Source organism: Eublepharis macularius, chromosome 12 (genome assembly GCF_028583425.1).
Source record: "Eublepharis macularius isolate TG4126 chromosome 12, MPM_Emac_v1.0, whole genome shotgun sequence".
Classification (NCBI taxonomy): Eukaryota; Metazoa; Chordata; class Lepidosauria; order Squamata; family Eublepharidae; genus Eublepharis; species Eublepharis macularius.
The window spans coordinates 35,970,146-35,982,703 of record NC_072801.1 but is presented as its reverse complement, the minus strand read 5'-3'; the positions used below and the strand labels follow the sequence as shown (position 1 = coordinate 35,982,703).

The following is a 12,558-nucleotide window of genomic DNA, read 5'->3' as shown; positions in this document are numbered from 1 at the left end:
GTTCTTACATGATGGCCTAGATTCAGGACTAAAACGGGCCACTGTTGAAAGTCAAATTGCAGCCCTGGACTTGATTTTACCACTTACGGAAGGGCTAAAGTTGTCTATCCAAACACATGTCCAGCATTTTCTTAAGCAGGCAACTTTACTAAGCCCACTGACAATCCGTCTGTTCCCGACTTGGAGACTCAATATAGTTCTCCAGGCTTTGACTAAACCTCCATTCGAGCCACTGAAAGAAATTTCTCTAAAATGGCTGAGGTTAAAGACTATTTTCCTGGTTGCCATTACATCTGCTAGAAGAATATCGGAACAGTGCACTGTCAGTGAAACCTCACCTATGTATATTTCACAAAGACAAGGTGACTGCGCATGGACCCTACCTTCATTCCAAAAGCAAGTTCCACCTTCCATGGACGTCAAGAGATTAGTCTGCCTTCCTTCTGCCCAGCACCAAGGCACCCTAAGGAGAAGGAATGGCATTGTCTAGATGTGAGAAGGTCCCTCAAAGCTTATCTCAACAGGACAGAAGGCATCAGAAGGTCAGTCCATCTTCATTAACATCAGCCCTCCCAATGTTGGGAGGAAAATGTCTTCGGTAGCCATAGGTAGGTGTATCAGATCCTGCATTGCAGAGGCATACAGAACATCAAATAGAGAGGTACCCGAAGGCATCACAGCTCACTCTAAGGAGTGCAGCTACCAATATGGCATTCAACAATCAAGCATTGGTAGAAGAAGTGTGCAAGGCTGCCACGTGGTTGACAATCTCCACATTTGTAAAACACTATAAACTGAACTTATATGACTTAGCGGACGCCGCCTTTAGGAGGAGAGTTCTCCAACATGTAATCCAGACCAAAGACCATCCCCCCCCCAAGGGAAACTGACTGCTTTGGGAGCTCCCAAGATGTCCTCCGTCTCAGAGGGAAAGCGGACCATTGGATACTTACCGTGAAGGGTCCTTCTCCTCTGAGGAATGGAGGACATCTTGCCCTCCCAGGGTTTTGTATACTGGTATCTCCTAACTTTTCCTTTAAGTACTATACTATACTATCTTTTTATGTCTTTCTTCCTCTTGCATTTCAGAGTTAAAGTTAAAATTCAAGTTCAAATTAAAGTTAGGTATTACAGATTAAGTTACTGCTTTGTGGAGTCATCCAAACTGAGAGGAGGGGTGACCCACATAACAACAGGAAGAGGAAGAAATAATTGAGTTCCTGCCTCCCTGATTGGATGGTGGGAATCACCCAAGATGTCCTCCGTTCCTCAGAGGAGGAGGATCCTTCACGCTAAGTATCCAATGGTCCATTTTCTCAATTCCTCTCAATAAGGAGACAGGTGGCAAGTTAGGGATGTGTGCAGTTCCTTACAAGTAAACTCTAAGCATATTAGTATGCAGCTGCGAATAGATTTTGAAAAGAAGCATGGATCTGCACTTTTATTATACCCAGGAAAACCCATGCTACATTTTGTAGTTAAATATAGTTAAATATGATGAGAAAAGTTGTTCAGTAATCAGAACACCTGGCTTATGTAATTCTTTTACCAGAAGGCTTCTAGTGTGTGTATCTGGAATTATAAATGTCTGAATATACCAGTTACCTCCCCCCAATAACTTTTAAAACAAGGAAGATAAGCAGTCTGTTGTAACTAATATGTTTAGAAATGTACTCTTAAGGGTTAGAGTTAAGGGTCCATAATGGATGGGAAAATACTTCATATATAAGTTTCTTGACTTTGGATGTATTAAGGTGTGGGTTGTTTCACAGCCTTTTCTTGTCCTGAATTGACTGACAGTTTTTGAATTTCATATTTGTTTTCTTTTTCTTCTCTTACTAAGAACAGTAAAAGTGCAAAATGTTTGTTATGCTGCGAGTGTACCTTTGAATTCCTTGCCTGTGAAGGCAAAAAGTTACTAAAATTTCGTAGTCATCTTATCAGGTCACATCTAGAGATGGGCACGAACCGAAATACGAACCAAAATTAAACGTGAACCAGTCCGGTTCGTGGTTCACAAACCAGCAGTTCATCAGATCCTATTTCTGATGAACCGGCACGAACTTTAGGCTGGTTGGTTTGATTCATTTTTTGGTTTGTCACTGCAGACAGCCTGGTGCCAATCAATCAGTTACCAAGGCAACAGGGGATGGACTTCCTGCAGACCTTCTGCTGACCCGGAAGTGATGATTTTGTGACCTGGATGTGACGTTTTCATGAACCAAACAAACTGGTTCGAGACCCAGGGGCAGGTTTGTGAAAGTTCGTGGTTTGTGAAATTTGACGAACCACATGGTTCTGGTTTTTTCCGGTTTGTGCCCATCTCTAGTCACATCATAGCATCATGGAAAAACCAGCCTCGCAGGGGTACATTGTAAAGAAAGCAGTGAAGGTCCAGGAAAATCTGGAAAATCTTTTCCCATACGGCTTTTGTTTTTTGTTTTTCCTTATGGAAAAACTGAAAAGAATTTCTCTGAAATACATTTTTTCTCTATGGAATGAAGTGTTTAATATAAAGTATTACTCAAAATACATAACATGAAAAATGTTATATAAAATCTGTAGCACTAGTGAATGGAAATTTTAGGAAAAATCCAAAAATAATTTCATATTAAAACTAAGTTTATTTTATGGCTTTAACAAAATGTATCATAACTTTGTTAACATAGAAAATTGTACTAATTGGCATAATTACAGAATTTCAAAGTATAAGTACCTTAGTTTTGTGCAAGGAAGATCTCAAATATACCCAGTACTTGAGTGAGAGAAAGAGAGAGAGAGAAACAAACTGCTGCATCCTCTGCGACCTTATCATATGTATCTTTATTTTATAATACACACTGAAATTAGAAAACAAATTTTGTATTACAGACAAGAAGAGAAGATATTATTAGGTCAGAAAAAGTCTCTCATACTCAAAATAGGTAAGACAACTAGTATACTTACAGATCAAGCTCGACTTTAACAACACTGACAGCACACTGCTCTAATTTAATGTCAGGGGCATTACAGCATATTAATTATTGCCAAAAATATTAATTTTTTAAAAAACATATCTTTGAAAATATATTGTTTATGATTACAGTACACATAGGAATTAGTATTCTCTGAAGAGAACTATTTCCTCTGCTGCACCCCCCTGCCTTCAAAATTTGCAGCAATTTTACTTTATTTATTTATGTAATTTATAGTCTGCTATAGGATAAATAAATGCAAGTTTACAAATATATAACATAAGCAAAAATCCAGTACTAAGTTGATGAAATGCTGAAACAGAGCATAAGCAATTTTAAGACTGACATTAGACAACATAGAACTACTCAGATTCATACTTAAAGCAAGAGATAGTAATTAGGAGCACATACTTAAAGCAACAGATAGTACATACGGCAACATTGACGGCCCCTAACTGATTAGTGAAACATCTCTTTGAGATCATCTCCCTCGTACAGCCCTCCTATCTGTGTAAAAAGCCTTTGTGAATAAGATGGTCATCTTATCCCCCCCCTTGCCCCGCTTAATGACCCTCATGGGTAAAATTATCTCCAGGATAAAGATCTTTTACACTTTACCTCCTGTATTTCATTTTAAGCACGTGCACAAATGGCAGATTTAGTATTTTTTCATTATACCTTTAAACATCTTTTTTCTTTTCCCTATGGACCACCAAAAAGACAAATAAGTGAGTTCTAGATCAAATCAAGTCTGGATTCTCCTTTGAAACTAAAAAGTCTAAATTGAGGCTATCATACTTTTCTTACAACATGAGAAGACAAGACTCACTGGAAAAGACAATAATACTAGGAAAAGTTGAAGGTAGTAAGAAAAGAGGAAGACCAAACATGAAATGGATTGACTCAAAGCTGTAAGTGATGGGGCGTTTTGGTGGTCATTAATGCATAGGGTTATCATAAGTCAGAAGTGACTTGATGTCATACACACTTTTTTTTGTACTGAACATCCAGTCTGATGAAGCGTTTTGGGGAGTTTGACATTTGGGTTGCACTACTGTGTGAGAATTTTTTTCTAGCAGATTAGCATAACTATGTCAATCTTGATGAAGGTGTCCCAAAATAAAATCTCACGGGAACACTTACGAACCATTACATTAAGCAGGTAAACTGCTTAAACAGTATCACCTGTAGTGCCCTCTCACATTTCAAAAATTTGGTTTTAACAAAAAATAAATGAGAACAATTGATAGCATGGGATGCGGAGGAGAGAAACTCCATTTTGAGGTACAAAGTGCAGAAAATTAGCATCTAACGGGAGAAAAATCCTATTTCTCGTATTACAGATGCTAATTTTCTTCCGTTCACATCCAAACTATCATGCCAACTCTAACATGCAGTAAAGTGCTTGTTGGGGTGGAGTGCCCTCAAGTCATAGCTGACTTATGGCAACCCTTGACAGGGTCTTCATGGCAAGAGACGAACAGAGGTGGTTTGCCAGTGCCCGCATCTGCAACCCTGGTCTTTGTTGAAGGTCTCCCATCCAAGTACTAACCAAGGCTGACACTGCATTGCTTCTGAGATCTCATAAGATCAGGCTCACCTGCGCTATCCAGGTCAGGGTTTTAAGGTGCTACTGTACTCAAATCTTGCTCTTCTACTACAGACCATCACAGCTACCCACTTGAAACTAGAACTCTTGTGTCTTTATGTCTGTGTATAGACCTATTGAAAGTACCTGCTGCAGTTGTATTTTTGCAGCCAAGCAAGCCTGGGTCTGGCCAGTAGGTTGTTGACAGACCACTTGGGAATGGGATCTTTTTGCAAAAAGAGTAGGAGGGAGGTCTCAAGTGTGCAAATAGTCAATTTTCCCAAACTGAAAGGAGAAATGGTTTTTTGAACATTCTGATTCAGTAAATTCACAAACTTAGCTAAACTGTGAATAGTTCAAAGCAATTTGCCCTAAGTGCTGTTGATGTATCGTACTTTAAAGCAGTCAACAGTAGAGCTGTTAGCAGAACACTGGAGGGAATGTAATCCTATAACTGAAAATTTTAAAGCAAGTTCATTGAGGGCAGGGGCTGCCTCGTTGATCACAGCTGTGTGTAACATGTAGCAAGAACCATAGCTTAGTTATGTATATTAAAGACTTAACCCAAATGTAATAGTGAGAGAGTATCCATTGACACTTGCAAAAAGGCAAGCAGTAAGTTTTGGAGGGAGGCTGTCTCAGAGACAAAGGAATGCTGCAGTTTTCATACTAAGCTTAATGAAACCCAGATCTTGAAGCATTGCAGTTATCCATTGCAAAGGGATGCCTTATTAGGTCAGCAGGGCTGAGATCAGAGTTTGAAATGAAAGTTTTTCTCAGGACTTCATGGACCAGTTGCCCCTTCATATTATAACAAACATTTATGTTAGATTCAGTTTTTAACTTGCAGTGGGTTGGTCTCACTCCATCTATAGGCAGGACAGACACGTCTCCAAGTTAACCATGTTTTGACAGTCCTTATTGAACCTTTTTAAAGAGTTTAATGGTCTAGAATGCAACTTCTGTTTGAGTTTCTGGGGTTCTTATACAAGTGAAGAGAGAAAATGTAATAGGCATGGCTGATTATACATGTATCCCAGAGTGATGTGAGATGTTGTAATTAATTATTTGAAGTAGGCAATGGGAATGGAGGCTTAATGGGCCATGGAGATGTTTTTTGCTGTCCCTTAGGGAGGGTCTGTGAAGGGCAGCATGGAGCATTCAGTCTTGTGGTGCTAATAAGATTATAATTGAAAAATTAACCAAAACATCTCATTCACCTAGACTATGAAAGCATCAACAATTGAGAATTGTGATTTGCAGTTAATGTCTGCTTGCTTTTAGTGCTGTAGAGCTGAAAAAGGCATTTGTTCTAGCAAGATGTTGGGGTAGGGCAGATTTTCTTCTATGACTTCGGAGTCTACGCACTCGTCTATGCATTCATCTCTGACATTGGCTTGAACTGCTGTGATGTCATGGAACATTCATACAAATTCTAGTTGCTGAAAGAGGATTATAATATTGACAGTGGTGCTGATGTAAGGGAAACACAGGCTATATACATAAACTTGGCTATATTAAAACATCCCATGAGGACAGAGGGGTCAGGAGAAAAACTTGTTTTCTCCCCTGGAACTGGAGGCAGAGGATTTGATTGCTGGGCTGTTACCATTATTTCAAAGAGGGAGGAAGTTGCTTTGTGGTTTCTGTCTGCATCCCATGTTTTAATATTCTCTTCTTTTCCAGTAGAAGAAACGAGCTCTGCAGTTTTTCTTACCTTAGAGCTCTCTAATTGCTTTACTCCTTTTTTCCTTCATGCCTACCCCATTTTTCCTTCAAAATTTTTTGCCTGTCTATTATCTCCATTGCTGCCCCCATTTCTTCCCCTGCTAGCTTTTTGAACAATCTCCCTTGCACCTTATCCAATGCAATGTCTGCCCGAAACTCTGCTGCTGAAGCCTTGGAGGGGCAGGTTCTCTAGAAGCAGAACTGAATGCCATTATTCCCAGCTGTGAAGAGAGCAAGCCAGCCTGTGAGGGTAGAGTTCTAGGGAGTAGTAGCAGGTTGCAGTTGGTGATGTCAGTTCTGACCAGTCGTAGTGGGCAAACAAGTCAGCTGCAGAACACACAAGAGGCAGCTTAAAGCTGATTCTACAGAGGTAAGTCAGAAGAGACCCTCTACCCACACCCTTTGACCAAGAATCCAAAGAGAAGGAGGATTTACCTGTAGGACATCAAATATGTATTAAATGCTTCGTGATGAGGGAGAGGGACCAAAGTAATAAGGAAAATAACTAAGAAACCTTTTGCTTTAGTTTTCTTGACAAAGAAGCTCCTCTTCAGACATTTCCATTTCTTCTCCGTCTACAGACCAGAGTCTGTAACTCGGGGTGGGGGGGAATGAACGTAGCCTAGTTGCTTAGCTTCCCTTATAGGCTGCTTTAGTGGGCCAGGAGTTACAGGCAGAGAATTACCCAACATTTAAGATGTTGCTTTTGCCTGGCTGTAGTGAGCCTGGAGACTTTTGGCTAGGACATTATCTATGTCAGTTGTTCCCTGGCCCTGTTCTCCACAAGTGTGGAGATAACACCTATCAAAGAAAAACAGATAATCTTACCTAGTAGACTGCCCACTTTCTCACAGCAGACTTTAAGCAGCCAGAAGGGGTTGCAATCTAACCTACATTTGATGGCTTTTGCAACACCCAGAATCCTTTTATCGTTGAGGGAGAACGATAAAGAATGGATGGAGTCTGTGAAGTAAGAACTAGATGGTGTTTTGGATTCCTCTACTATCAGATCTATCTGTACATTGGTCCTCAAATTAGAATGTATCAGAGAGATGTGAGGAGCAAGAAAGCACACAAAATTATTACAGTTCAAAGCCAATTTTGTATTGTTGTGGAACTCCACCGCTGGAGCTATAAGGAACCAAATCACCCTAAATAATTTTGCTGGCTGTGGTTCAGCTCATGCAGTGATAGTGGAGAACTGTGGCCACTTCCATGTTCACATCATAGATCTTCAACTGGGCTCTATAATATGCTCTGTCAGATTTGTTTGAGAGGAATGCCATCATTACTCTAGACATCTCTCTCCAAGGACCATTGGCTCTAAGGTAAACCAGAGGGCCAGCCAGGTTCCTAACAGAGAAGGGAGGGGACACAGGCAACAGCTCTTTTGATTGTTTTGATGGACTCCGGTATTTTGGATCCCCTGCAGAGTCAGCATGCAGACTCTTTAAATCCCCCTGAGCATTCTGTGAGTTAGTAGAGAGTTGATTTCTGTCTTGGAAGAATAACCCAAGGGACTTAAGGACTTCACTCTCATTTAGGAAGGAAAACTTTGTCTCATATTCTTGAGAGGAAAATATGATAAGAATGTTTATTTAGCTTTGCAAGGCGCTTTACTCTGGCTAGTGATTGCTCTTCCCCGGCTGTAACTTCAGTACCTTCAGTGCAAGACAGTAATGTCAAATGAGGTTGGTCCCAGTGGCATTTGAATGTGCTTAGTTCCATTACTGACACATACAAGGAGATTTTTTTTAATGAAAGAAAATAAAACCAACTAGATGTAGATGGGGAAATGCTTGACTGACAATACTGGTTGGCTGGCAGCATAGGCAAAGTGCAGATAGTTATTTTCTGAGAATTCTCCTTTGTTCTATGATGAACAAAAATGGTGAACAGTGAAAGATTACTTGTAATTAATATTAAGCCTTTAATTTTTGTGTGGGCTTACATAGTTCAATGTTAGTTTTGGATCTAGTTGAGGATGCTGAGATCCCCACTCTGTAAGAAGTTTGAAGATTTGATACTTCAGTGAATGCAAGTCTTAGGGGTTACTGAATTCTACAGGCATGGGTTCATATAAACTTAGTTGCTCTGCTTGCCATGGTGAGGGTTCCTTTCCACTCTGCTGTGCATGATGAACTATTCACTATGTTGATCTGCACAGTCCTTTCTCCTCTCTTTCCAGTAGCAGCTGGGGCTTAGCACATGAGCCGAGCCTCTACTTCTCTCTTCCTTGCACAATCAACACTGAATGGTGCTCAGCATGAGATGTTACTAGTGCTGCCCTCCATGAAGGCATCCCTACCTCTTCCAGCTGTGGTTGATTGGATTCCATGCTCTGGGCAGCAGTTCTCGTGCTGAGAAGTACTCAGAAGGAAGGAGGAGATTTCTGTAAGAAGAGGAGAGGTGAAGGCAGCAACGGCAGTGGTTATCCAAAGACTGGGGGGGACAGAGGGAGAAGGAGGGAGCAGCTACAGAACTCTCGCACCCAAACTTCAAACCATGGAGGAAACAAATGTTGATTTTCTGGAAAAATTAGAATTGTAATGCCTGATGTAGAGTAGAGTGTTATCTGATTTAAATGTGCATTTTGACTTAAATTTAGTAAGATTTAAAAAGTACCTCATGTTTCGTCTTAAAACTAATACCAACCAATATTTGAACTGAAATATTTGATTCAAGGGAAAAAACAAACCAAGTGTAACTTAAAAGTTCATATAAATTCAAAGGTTTGTGTAGGAATTGTTTTTATTAGAATAATACTTAAAAAATTGTGAAGAAAATACAGCATATCCCTTTCTTACATTGGATTAAATTTTAAAAAATTAAAATCTGTTGGCATACTAATCTTAACACACCCAAAGAACTGTACGTAGGGAGGTAGGGAGAGAGTTCTATAATTAGGGTGCCAGCACAGAGAAGCTGTGTCCTGCATAGTCACTCACCTAACTTCTGATAATGAAGGCACCCAGAACTGGATGTCCATGGACGATATTCTTAGCCAGTTTGACAGGGAAGCCAAAGTGATACTATGTGTGTGCTGGCAGTTTTATTTTTAATTACACTTCTATTGAATTTTACATTTTTTCCACCAGATGTTGATTGGCAGCTTCTGTTATTGATTATATAACCCCAAAGTTTCTTTCCTGTTTAGTTATTGTCAGTCCAAACAGTATATGTGTGCTTAGGATTTTTTTGCCCCTCTGTATGTTTTAAACCTCACTTGCCATTTTGTTACTCATTCACCTTTTTGGAAATCTCTGCAAAAGCAGCCCACTCCACGCTTGGCTTTCTGCAAACTATGAAAAACTGAATTATTCAGGAGGGCTTTTTTAGTCAGGCAGCAGGGCTATGATGTAAGGTTCAGAAAGATGCTTTGGCAAAGGGATGGAACTGTAGACTGTTCTACTGTGTACTGCCTGTGCTGTAGGTACATTCCTACTGGATAGTTTCTGCATTATTTAACAGATCGTGTTAAATTGCTTATGTTTTGTTTCAGCGTTGTTTCAGCTCTGTATCAGATTTCTACTTGTTTTTTCAAATTTCTAAAATCCACACCAATTGTATTATTTATTGAATGTCCAGGGTGTTGAACATACTGACTTAACACTGTGTAATCCACCTTGAGTCTCAGTGAGAAAGGCAGACTGTAAATAGCATAAATAAAATATTTTCCTAATGTTGTTGATCCCAAAATGCACCACGGCCACCAGTTACCCACCAGACATTGACACAGTTCATAATATCCAAAATGTTAACATCGGGCAGCATGCAGTCAATACGTCAATTACAAAGCCATCTCTAGATATTCTTACTAAATCATCCACTACCTCTTGGTCTGATCCATACCATTTAAAAGGGAAGGAAAAACATCCATGGTCCTTGTATTATGTAGCCATTTTGAGTTATTTCTGCTGAACTGGTTGCCCTTTTAGAATCTCCAACATATTCTACTTCCTGTCTTAGTAGTTGACCTTCACAAATCCATATCCTGTCAGGATTTAGTGCACACTTGGCCTTACAAGAGAGTGCTGACCTTGACTTGTTTAGTGACAGTGAGACAATTCTTTTAAGGATAGTTTAGTCATATTCAAAGTTCCCTATTTCTAATAATCCTTAGTACTAGTATGCTAGAGGAACTTTTAACCAATTTAGTCAAGATAAAGCTGGGAAATACAGATGAGTGAATATTTCATATTCCTACATGGTAGCATCAGATTTTGACCCTGGCATCTCAACATTTGCATCCATTATCAGTACAAAAAATTCATTTGAAGAAGTTCAAGACTGTTTCATTGCTTGAGCACACAGTAGTGACTTGAACAGAAGAATTTCTATTTATTACCAGAAGTCTCCATTTTGTACTCAATAGGGAAATGTCTACATTGGCAGGAGGGAGGTCTTGTATCATTTAACTGAAACATGATATTTTAATAAAGGTCCTTTGCTTAAATAGCGAAACCTCAAAGTACTATAGAAACAAGTAAGGGTGAGATTGTTAAGGCTGTACACAGTAGCAGTCAGTTCAGTCAAGTGAATTATATGTGAAGAGTATACTACCTTTCCCGTTGGTTCTCACTTGACTGCTGCAGTGGAGACATTATGAAGAACTTTGTCTGCAGAAACTGTGAGCTACACCATGGCAAAAAACCTCAAAGCAACCCACCAAAATGTGTTTTCCTGTTCCCTTCCCAACTCTCCCTTCCCCTTTGTGAAGAATGTAATATTAAACTCAGCGAGCAAGCCTGTAGGAACTTCTGTGTGGGAACAAGCCTTTTGACCCAGTGGCTTTCCCAGTCATCTGCCATGTAACTGTCTACCTTGGTACCAAAAGGCTCCAAGGCTGGGTCTTGAGAATTGCACTCCTTGTTTTAAACATGACCCTCAGCAGAGCAAGCAGTCTCATGTTTTGACTTCTCATTCAGAGGAGGAGGCATATATGGGTACAGTGTTAACTTTGGACCTCTACCTATGCAACAACCTGGGATCCAGCTGATCAAGGAAGAGGCTTCTCTTTACTTCCCTGAGGACACAACCATGCTGTTCCATGAGGTGTTTTGTGGAGGTTTTCTGATCTTGCTCTAGAGCACATACTTCAGTTCCTGGAGGAAAATTAATTGCCTCTATATAGATTTGGTGGAGTCAGTGTCTTCAGTTCACTACTATGATTCTCAAGAAGCTCTTTGAGATTATTACTAGGACTCTCAAAATGTTCCTTGGGACTTTCTCCTTCCAACGATCAAATTCACCTTTATCGTTCTTGGACCTGTGAAGTTTCTCCATTTGATTTGTGTCACTAGATCATGAACATCAACACTGGGAAGTGTGTCCTAGCCGCTGTTGTATCCTCAGTACCAATCACATTCTACATACTGTGGATATCAGTCATGGAGATCTTAAGACTTCGATGTACAATGGAACTGTTACTCTTCTTTATCTTCTGGTGTAGGCCTCTGTTGCTGTTACATCACTCCCAGCCTGGTTATAGAAGTCAATGTTGCATCTGTAATCCACATTTGGGACTGTGCCCTCTTTTCCTGGCTGCCTGGTTAGCTTGCTATGCAACTTTGGAGCATCTTTGGTAACACTTTCCTGCAGCATTGGCTGTTCTGGTTTTCCATGCTGCCAGCTTTGAAGTCTCATTTTCAGGTGGTTCTGGGAGTGGGGCAATCCTCACTTCTAGGGATACAGCTCTTCCTCTCCTAAAGCAGGGTCAGTCAACTGATTTGATCCCTGAGTGGAGGGTCTTGTCCCTGGGATCAGTCTTTCCAGCCCTGCCTTCCAAGCAGGATGTCTTCAGCTGAGCTGTACAGAGAACAGCAGCCTTGGTTAAAAACGAAAGGGAAGAAAGAAGGTGAGCTTGCAAGGGAAAGGAAGGGCTTTGCCCCCCCTCCAATTGCTTCAGAGCGGAAGCAAGCAATAGAGCTGACAGCACTAGGTTTTCCTAGGTCTACGGCCTCAGCATGGAGTCCCACCAAGGTTCCCAGCCTTCCAGCTGGGATACCCCCTCCCCATTGGAAGATCATGGGAATGCAGTTGAGTCCGCAGTAGCCCAGCATGGAGCACTGATGGGGCAGAGGAAAGAAGCCAGTGGCAGCTCCTGCAGGCTTAAAAGGAGCAGGCTCCAGCAATGGCAGAGGAGCAGCTCCAATTCATGGCGGCCCAACTGAATCGGGGTAAGGCAGTTCCAGCAGGTCTGGGGGCAGTGGAGGAAGAAATAGGGGAAGGCAATTTTTGATTTTAAAGTCTTTGAATGAGAATAACATAGACAGTCTAGTCTATGTT

The 12,558-nt window shown here is 40.7% G+C and overlaps 1 protein-coding gene across 5 annotated transcripts in view; it reads left to right on the top strand.

The window, feature by feature from the left end:
- KANSL1 (KAT8 regulatory NSL complex subunit 1) overlaps positions 1-12,558 on the top strand; it is a 180,040-nt gene that overhangs the window by 72,429 nt on the left and 95,053 nt on the right. The gene's annotated exons all lie outside the window — the stretch shown is intronic.